The 10,367-nt window shown below is 46.2% G+C and overlaps 1 long non-coding RNA gene across 1 annotated transcript; it reads right to left on the bottom strand.

Annotated features, from left to right (window-relative positions):
- Positions 1 to 332: 332 nt before the first annotated feature.
- On the bottom strand, positions 333 to 9,884 carry LOC115298320. Its single transcript, XR_003911709.1, has 2 exons — positions 9,698 to 9,884; positions 333 to 564 (listed from the first exon to the last, which is right to left on the bottom strand). It is a non-coding gene; the product is annotated as an uncharacterized LOC115298320 (long non-coding RNA).
- Between the last annotated feature and the right edge of the window lie 483 nt (positions 9,885 to 10,367).

The following is a 10,367-nucleotide window of genomic DNA, read 5'->3' as shown; positions in this document are numbered from 1 at the left end:
GCTTCATCTGAAAGCAGATTTTACCTGAGCAAAGTGGCCTCAACACATTAACCTAACAACACACCCACAAACTTTGCAAACAGGCACTGTTTTCTTCAAGAGTGGGGGCTCAAGGCCTGCACTGTGACACCCAGAACATAGCAGAGAGGCCACCGAGAGTCCAGTCCCCTCACCAAGGCTCATGGAAGAGTTGCTTAACACAACTGCTGAAAGCCTTCCCGTCCATGCACCTCCCTCCCCCAGGCTGATACCCTAAAGGTCAGGGGTCCAAGAGGGAATACTTTGCCTCTAACACATATCCCTGGGATGAAAAGAGGCTTAGGAAATAGGGGTAAGGGACTGTCTACTTCGTTGCTGTGTTTACTGTGTGATCTTCACCCACGAGGGGCTTGCTGGATTCTCACGTGCACTGCCATCCTTAGGGACCTTGACCCAGACACTACGACGAAGGGGACCAGAAGCTCAGGAGAAGGGTGCTCTTCCATGACTGCAATTCCAGACTCCATGGTCTCCACCTCCTCTTTCTTGACAGGCCTCACTTTTGGTAGTTCCAAATGTTGAAGTCTGAGAATGAGAGGAGGGCAAGAATAATGGGCTGTGGGGATGGGAAATGGGATTTTCAAGGGCAGCTTTGAGCAAAGCAAATTCACCTCAGAGGATTTGAGGGGCTCTTATACATCTTAAATCTGCCTTCTAGGAACTGGGTAAAATTTCTCCAAATTCCATTAATCCCATTTTAAGGTGCAAGTATTTCCATGTGGGCCAACTCACAATGTCATGAAACTTTAGTGTGAAGGAGTAACTTACATGCTGTCTTCTAAGAGTGCAGATCCCAACTAAAAATACTGAGAGAGAGGTCACAGGAGGAAAAGGGGTATAGAAACAGAAGGCATCCACTTGACAGTTCTTCTAGACCTGTCACTTATTTATTTTGAGGGAGAGAACGACTGGGGAAGGAGCAGAGAGAGAGGGAGAGAGAGAATCCCAAGTAGGCTCCACGCTGTCACTGCAGGTCTCGAACCTCAATGAACTGTGAGATTGTGACCTGAGCCAAAATCAACAGCCAGACACTTAGCCCATTGAGCCATCCAGGCGCCCCCAATTTTTTTTTCAATGGGTGGTTTCCAATTTGGTACATGTATTCCTTTGGCTCAAGGCAGCATTTTCTGGGTGTGCCTGTGCTCAGGCCTGCACTTGGACTCCTTAAGCTTTGATGATTTTGGTGTGTGGTTCTCAGGAAGTTAGAAGGTATAGTTGGGTTTCTTTGAAAATTCTTACGTACATTGAAGTGCCCCCTCCCCTCCCAGACAAACAATTTAGTTTAGAGAGCTATCAGGGCTTTACAAATAGTATCTTAGCATACAATGTCTGGTTCATCCTCTTTCTCCTTTCTCTCTTCGCCTGTCCTTCACTTTTCTCCTTTCTCCTTGAGGTATGTGGCTTTGCAAGTGAAATCACGAGTCACCCAAGGAGTCTGACGTATTCTTCCTTGATCATGCACCCCATCCCCAATTTGTATCTTCCACAGAACTCTTAATAACACTTATTATGCTTTGTCACTATTGTTTGTTCTTTTATTGTCTCCCCTTCTAGATCGCAGGCCCCCTCAGGGCAGGGACAGGTCACCCGGGTTTTTACTGTGTCCCTGGGTCTCAGCACAGGGCTGGCCTGTGGAAGGTGTTCAGTAAATGTGGGCTCAATGAATGCATGAACTGGTGAAAACCAGGGTTCTGTGCAGAGTCCAACGGTCCTGGGGAGAAAGGACCGTGTCCCGAGTCCCTAAGGCAGGTCTCCGGAGAAGGAGCCGGTGTGAACTCAGGCAGGGAGGGTTTGTAGGCAAGGTGGCAGCGCGGTTTCTTCCCATGTCACCGCCTCCTAGACCAGGAGCCAGAAGAGATGTTGGAGACAGGACCATCCCGAAGCCATTTTCAGGGAAGGAGAGGAAATAGGCCCCTTCACCGAGCACCCACTTTGTACCAGCCTAACATGCTGCATCTCAGTCCTCTTAGCAAACATGAGTGCAAGAAGCTAGGTTTCTAATACCCGACTCTCCAGAGCCCCCATTTTTACCGCAGATGAGACTGCGGTAAAACCACTCAGGGTGGTTAAGAACTTTCCGGAGGATGTGAGGTTTGCCCTGGGCCCTGAGGGAGCGACAGCTCAGTGCTGAGACCCCCAGGTCCCAGGCTGCTGTGACAGCTTTGGTCAGTTGTCTCAGTGTCTGAGCGCAGGCCTTTCTTCTCTCTCTCTCTGCTAGTGTTTCCTCCGTGCTTCCGCACCACCTTCCTGGTGTCCCTCCAGCGCTCCTCCCTGGCTCCGGGGGTCTGCTGCCTGTGGCCGGCCTCCCCTTTATCTTGTCTCCCCATTTCCACTGCTATCAGCCATTATCTGGCGTGATCCCACCCTGGCCGGGCAGGGCAGGAAGCCGGTCTCTGACTCTCCTCTCTTTACTCGCCAGCCTCTTCCTCCTCCAGAGACAAAAGCAAAAACAGCCTGTTCACAGATCTGCCGTTTCCCTTGGCTCCTTGACTCTCATTTCCCACTCTCATTTTTCTACAGGCTCCACTTCTCTACCTCAGTTAGTGCTCAGGATCCTCTGTGCTCTGAGGCCTAGGACTGTCACTTCCTCTGCCAGGAGGCCAGCACCCATAGACCCAAGTCTGTCCCCTCTGCAAAGCCCCCTGCTCCCTCTTATCCTTGTAGACATCAGCCCTGTCCCAAACAGTCGTCTGGCTGTCTGCACCATGGAAGGGGCAGGACGGTGCTCTGGCCTGGCTCATTAGCAGCCTGGCTGTGGTTCTGCTTATAGCCATGGGAGGGCTGGTGTTTTGGTCAAAGAGCATCATGCATCCATTTATTATGTCACCATTCACTCAGACATTTACTGTGCACTTCCTAGCTGCTGCTGGAGACCCAGAGATGAGCAAGATACGACCTCTGCCCTCCAACAGCGTGTAATTTGTGGGGAATGGGGAGGTCACCGGACTGAGTTAAAGTGCTCTGTCTAATGCATGGTAGCAATTGCTAAGTGCGACAAGCGGGGTGAACACAAGAGCTCACTGAGAGTTCAGGGGAGGGAGGGGTGAATGCTAACGAGGAGAGCTGATGCTTAGCAGCCCCAACTGTGCTAAGCACTTGGAGAGTGCTCATTTCCTCCTCATGGCAAACCCATGCAGGAGGTGTGATTATCCTCCTCAGCTTGCAGACAAGAGACTGAGGCTCAGGGAAGTTAAGTAATGAGTCCAATACATGGATTCACAGCTAGAGCCTCATTTTCCTTGAAGGCCCAGTTCAAATGTCACCTTCATACCAGTGTCACCCTCATCTCTCAAGCCCCTTGGTCTGTGGACCATGCTGGATGGGAGAGTGAGCTCTGGAGACATCTGTGGCTCTAGATACTCAATTGCATTGAGTCTCAGTTTTCCTTGTCTATAAAAGGGGATCATAACAGTACCTTCTAGATTTGTTGTGGGTTTTAAAGGGACAGTGCATACAATGTGCTTAGCACAGTGACTGGGGCTAGAGTATATGCTAGATAAATATTAGCCGTGATTATTTTGGTAATTATTACTACCCCTACAGAAAATTATCAGGAGGCGATGCCTCGCAGGAGAGTGATTTGAGGAAGCGTGTTGTCAGAGTTTATATAAATTTTGCATCTACTTTCCAAAGTCCATGCAGCACTTGCCCTGGGCAAGTCATCTTGCCCGGGATTGTCATCTTGGGCAAGAGGACCAACACTGGACACAATCCAGAGTCCATTTTCCCATCCCATTTTCCTCTCAAGTTTACCGTAAGTCTCCCCAGTGAGCAAAAAATCCTGTTAATTTCAAAGTCATCTGGGTCCCAAAGAGGCCTGAGTCCCTTCTCTTATGATTATTGACCTTCATTTTTTCCTTTTTTTAATATTGTGGTAAAGTCGACATAACCTAAAACTTACCATTTTAATTACTTTGCCCTGTACAGTTCAGAGGCCTTAGGTACATCCACATGACTCTGCCACCATCACCGCTGTCCATCTCTAGAACTTCGTCATCAGCATGTGAAACTCTGTCCCACTGAACAATAACTCCCCATCTCCTGTTTCTCAAAGCCCCTGGCAACACTCATGCTGCTTTCTGCCTCTGTAAATTTGGATTTGTGAATGTGAATATAGTATTTGTCTTTTTGTGACTGGTTACGTCACTTAGCATAAACTTCCTCAAGGTTCATTTGTATTGTAGCCTGTGTCAACATTTCCTTCCCTTTTAGGGCCGAATAATATTCCACTACATGGAGAGACCACACTTTGTTTCTCCATGCGTCCGTTCATAGACACCTGAGTTGTTTCTATCTTTTGGCTACTGTGACTGATGCTATTATGAACATGGTGTACAAATATCTGTCCAAATCTCTGCCTTCCATCCTTTTACGCATATATCTAGAAGTAGAATTTCTGAATCAAGTGGTAATCTGATATTTAATCTTTTGAGGAGCCATCACACTGATTTCCATGGTGGTTGCACGATTTTACACACTACCAACAACGCACAAGTTCCTGTGTATCCACTTCCTCGCCAGGTGCCTTGACAGTTTATTTTTTATAGGGGGTCGGGTACAAATTTAATTGTTGGGAAGTTCTTTTATCCAGACTTCAAATACTCTCATATTCTTTACAATTGGCCTGGCCTGGCCCTGAATCGGCCAGTCTAAATCTGCTCCTTTTTTCCCTGGGAGTTTCCCTTCAGCAGCCTGGGTCAGCCGCTGCCCAAGCCATCAGCACCCTCCCTGTGCATGCCTGCTGGCCCCTGCCTTGTTCTGAAGGGTGCCAACCATGGGGTTTCCTCACTGATTGCTCATGAGGCATCTCCTGCCCTGAGTGGGTGCAGACGCCGACAGGACAGGGGGACTCCACTCCCTTTCTCGAGGAGGGTGAGTTATTGGAGAGAATGCTGGCTCTCTGAGGAGTTAAATCATCCCTTGACTCAGACAAGAGCCCTTTGCCCCACAGGAGAGCATTACTCATCCCGGCACCCGCGGGACCAGGCTCTATGTCAGGGGAAAGTGGGGCTCCTATTCCCTTTGCTCAGAAACTCATAAATCATCCCTATTAGAATTTCAGCTCTTCAGATAGACAAGGAACAGCTGGTCAAGCCAGGTCTCCCAAGTGCCCCAACAGTTTGTTCTGGGGGGTGGTAGGGGGTGCATCAAAGGATCAAGGAATCCCAGATATCAGGATTTTTCTTGGACTTCCCTTGTGGCCAGATGACTTTCCCACTGCTGGTTCACGTGAGACAGAAGGACTTCAGATCCAGCAATCCCCAGGACTTGCGTGGCCATGGAAGGGGGTCATGGAAAGCCAGAGTGTTTAGTTTGCGGTGGCCACCCTGCCCCCAGGCCAGCACTTGAGCATGGCCAGGCTGCCCTGAAGTAACATGGTTCTCTCTGTGCCTCAACTTCTTCATCTATAAAATGGAAGAAAGACTGGACAATCTCTTTGGCTTCTTTCAGCTCTAACATTCTATGAAACCAGCCATCCAAGAGTTCCTTGTGGGCTGGCCACAAGTCAAAATCAGCTGGTGCTGAGGTTTGTTTGGCTGTTTTGATGAGAGTGGAGGATTGGAGTGACCATAATGGAAGGTCTGTGAACTATGAAGATAGCACCAGATGCATGAATGGCCACTTTAAAGAATCAACCTGATGTGTTTCCTTAGAGAGGCACAGCTGGATTCACAGGCAGATAACGGTGCGAGTGTATAGTGTGCCTGTCTAGTGTGTCTATGTTGAGGCTCTGGAATTCCTGGCAGGAGATATAGCTTAGTGTTGACACCATTGCTAGCTGGAATGTTGAGAACAACACTGGCCCCCAGCACACCTTTCGGATGTATGGGGCAAGTCAGCTAGGTGGTTACAGGGAGTACTAAGGAGCCCCAGATTCCAGTCTTGACCGTGGCTGCAGGCTGATCTCACCACAAATTCTGGTTGGTTGTTCTCCAAATGTGAGCTGTAGGCCCCCACATCTCCTAAGAGATTGAAATAGCACAAATCATTGCCACCACCAGTAAATGGGTCTAGGAATGTGAGCAGATGGAGGGAAAAAGTAGTGGATTAGGATGAGAACACTCGAGTGCTAACCCACTGACCAGCTGGGTGATTTGGCAAACACTGGAGAAGGGGAGTGTTCTCTGCCCAGCCTCTTCCTACCTCCCAACCCTGACCCTGCATGAGGTCCAGCAGCATCTGCTGTCCCAAATATTTCACTTATACTTAACTTTGACTGAGTTGAATTTTGGTCACTTGCAGCTAAAAGAGTCGCAAAACAGAAAACCACATCACCTCTAGCACCCCATTGACTCATTTTTCAAATTAAAATAAATGTACTGAAATACGTGGCTGCTCAAGTTTTCTCAGCTCTCTGGTTTGACCTTCGCCTATGACAAGCGAGAAAACATGGCCCAGCCCACTTAGAGAACTTGTAATTCAAATTGAAAAAATAAAAAGTAAAATAATTTTAAAATTGAGAAAACGGAGTGCCTGGGTGGCTCAGTCCATTACGTGTCCAACTTTGGCTCAGGTCATGAGCTCATGGTTCATGAATTCTAGACCCACACTGGGCTCTCTGCTATCAGCACAGGGCCTGCTTCAGATCTTTCCCTTTTTCTCTGCCCCTCTCCTACCCTCTCTCTCTCTCTCAAAAATAAAAATAAAAAAAACACTAAAAGAGTTTGGGGGAAAAAAAAGAAAAGAAAAATAAGGCTTACGGTAAAACCTAAAAGCCAAGTCTTCTCCCTGCCCCCCCTCAAAATCTTGATATTTACTCCTGGGGGAAGGAAGATAAGGAGTTAATGATTGTTGAGTGTTTACTATCTATAGGAACTGTAGGCATATTTTCTCATTTAGTATTCACTATAGCTCTTTGAAGTACGGGTTAGCCCTCCATTTCACAAATGGGGAAGCCAAGGTGCAGTGATGCCCAAGCCCACAGAATTAGTGAGAACCAGAGACAGGGTTCAGATTCAGAGCTGTCTGATTTGGGCATTCTGGCTTCTCTTCCTTCCAGGGGTAAGGTTTTTAGTCACAAATGATCCCACCAGCATTTTTATTTTGGTAAGGAGGCACCCTAGTGAACCAGCCTGGTTCTGAAGGCAGGTGATACTGTCACTGAGATCCTCATCAGCCATTCTCAAAGGCTGTGCATCTATTGCTTTCGACAAATGCTATGTTTTATTAGTGTATGAAGCACTCCCCAGAGGGCTATCTGTTTCTATCACACCTTAAGATCCTGCCTGGACTTGAGCTTCACACTTGGGTGGGATGTAGCAGGGATGAAAACTCTGGAGAGAATGACAATGCCACCTCTGAGAAGTGTATACTGGACCCCAGTGTGACCTTAAGAAGAATGAGGAGTGGCTTCAATCCTAGTAACAATGATCCCTCATGGACCCTCTGCTACACGCCAGGCACTTTGTGTAGCTTTAGTAATCATTTTCCAAGATGTTATTGTTCCCACTTCACAAGTGTCAAAATAGAGGCTCAAAGAAGCAAAATAACTTGCTCTGCTTTTACATGATTCCTAAGTCTGTGCTCATGCTGACATATCACAGATGCACTAGCATGGCCTGGAGATGCCTGGGGATTCCTGCAGAGGTGAAGATTATCCCTTGTTTGAGAAATAGACAGGGTCCAACAACTGGAGCAAGGAAGCCAGGAGTAGGGTCTGTACCATGGGGGTGAAAGATCTGGAACTTTAGCTAAGGCCCCTCCTTTGACCATTGATTTCTCTGGTGCCTTATTGTGGTTTTAAAAACCATCAGTGATGTCAACACAACATCTTAAACATGCTGAAAAAGCCACTACTTTTGGAAAATGTGTTCAGAGAGTACCAGCCCTTCTGTTCTTCAAAATGAAAACGTTAGATCCACCATGATTGTAAAAGGTTTTTTAAATCTCAGTGTTCTCTCTGAGAGGTGGTTCCAAATGTTCACCCCTGGAACGAGGAGGCTGAAAGCCTAGTCATCCAATGCCCCTCAGCAGAACCTCCTGTGGAGCTATCCAAGGTCCTGCAAATTCTTTGACCTGTGCTTTGTGTAATCAACCACCTTTCTACTTGTGTTCTTGACTTTCCCTTTCCTGGCTTTGGACCTCATAAACCCTTTCTGTCTGATTTACATTTACTTTCTAGGTCCTGCTGAGCTGAGCTCACCTGACTGCATTCATGATGGCCTTGACTCCCATCCTCCAACCTAGTCCAGGTCTCACTTTTAACCACCACTACCCCTGCTGATAACCAGCTGACCCAGCTGTCCAGCACTGCATGTCATATCCTCTACCTCCTCCCATAGCTACCGGGTTTATTGGGTGGTTACTCTGTGGAGTCTGATTGACTTCCAAGAGACACCCAATTTGTTGACTTTGTCCATTCTTCTTTCTGGCCCCATGACTAGCCATTTATGAACTGTTTCCTGGGGTCAGAGCAGTGGGGATATTCTTACTCAATAAGGCACATAACTTGAGGAGACTAGTGGCTCTGTCCCATCATATGCTCACATCTACTCTGTGTGTCTCAATCTATACTGATACAATTGATTCTTTAAGGAAAATCAGTTAAAAAATGAGCTCCCATTGAAATGCACCACCTTGCTTTCTCATGAGTTCTGGAACTTTGGTGTTCTAGTCTTGGCATTGCCCCTGACTAGCTCTGTGTCCTCAGGTAAACCATTTAAACCATGCATCTCTTTATGTTTTTGGTCATTCATTTGCTTTCTCATCAAGTATTTACTGACCATGTAGCATACATTGTGTACTAAGCGAGGTGCTGGCGATGCTACAAGAAGAAAGATACAATTTTTTTTCTTCAAACAACCCACAGTCTAATCTAAGGAAAAGTAATATGGCAAATCATTACAACACTAGGAACAAAATGCTAAGGGAACACAGAGGCCAGAACTGCACTTGCTGTTCCCTCAGACACTTGTATGACTCACATCCTTACTTCTGAAGTCCTTTGGTCAATGTCATATTATCAGACATTCCCTGACCACCCTATTTGAAAGAGGAAACCCACCCTTAGCCTGGAACCTCCCTGTGTCTCTCTTCTGCTTTGTTTACTCCATAGAATTTATCATCCTCTGGAAGGAAAGGGTGCTCTCATCTGTGAAGTGGAAGACTGAGCTAATGATCCCTGTAGTAGGTTGAATGGTGACCTGGAAAAGACATGTCCAGGTTTTAGCCCCCAGAACCTGTGAATTTCCTTTTTTGGATAAAGGGTCTTTCCAGATGTACTTAAGTTAAGGATCTTGAGATGATGTCATCTTGGATAGTCTGGGTAGGCCCTAAATCTAGTGACAAGTGTCCTTATAAGAGGCAGAAGACATGGACTAATAGAGGAGAATGCCACATGAAGACAGAGGCAGAGAATGGAGTGATATAGACATAAACCAAGGAATATTTGGAGCCACCAGAAGCTGGAAAAAACTAGAAAGTGTTCTTTTCTAAGAGTCTTCAGAGACAGCATGGCTCTGCAAAAATCTTGACGTCAGATTCTGGCCTTCTTAACTGTGAGAGGATACGTTTCTGTTGTTTGTTAGCAGGTAACGATCATTTGTAAAGAGTCACAGAGCAGGAATGCAACGTCTATATTATCTCTATGCTCATCTTCAGGCTAAACAGCCTGAAGACTTAATAGTTAAGACTAGGAATGCTATTCAACAGTACCAACCTTTTTAATGATTCCTGAGTTGTATTTGTGGATGTAGACACAACTTGGAAAGGACATGGGGGGCTGTTGGCCACTCTGCATGAGCCTCACTGGACAAATATGCATAGCAAGAGGTGGTCTCTTGCTGTTTCCAGGACAAAGAGAAAGATGCATGGCCATCTGGCCATAGTGGGGACATGGACACCCACCAACCTTGCCTACAAATTTAAAAAAAGACACATGTTCAATTACAGTATGGTTTATATAGAAAAAAATGAGAAAAAGAAACCAAATTTCTGTAAGCAAATAGTTATATAAACTATTTGACATTCTTACTTTAGAAATCCTATGTAAAAGTCTATACTCTATTTCTAGTATATGAGAATAGTATGTTAGAATAGAATATTTTGCATCGTAGTGAAGTATATTGGAAATACACTCTACTTCTAAATGTACTCATACATGCATGTAAATTCGTTGAAAAAGGTCTGGAAAAACACATGCTCAGCCGATAGCATCAGCTACCCTTGGGAGGGAACAAAGATGGAGCAGTGTTCAAGAGTTTTCACTTCCTCTGCTTGTTTGAACCTTTTTACAATGATTCGAGCCATTTAAAAAAGTTCTTTCATTTCAGCAACAACAGCAAAAGATGGGGAAAAATGCGTTCAGCTGAGGGTGTGATGTTGTGATT

Source organism: Suricata suricatta, chromosome 1 (genome assembly GCF_006229205.1).
Source record: "Suricata suricatta isolate VVHF042 chromosome 1, meerkat_22Aug2017_6uvM2_HiC, whole genome shotgun sequence".
Classification (NCBI taxonomy): Eukaryota; Metazoa; Chordata; class Mammalia; order Carnivora; family Herpestidae; genus Suricata; species Suricata suricatta.
Note: the sequence above shows the minus strand (reverse complement) of the source record. Positions and strands in the feature narration are given on the sequence as shown.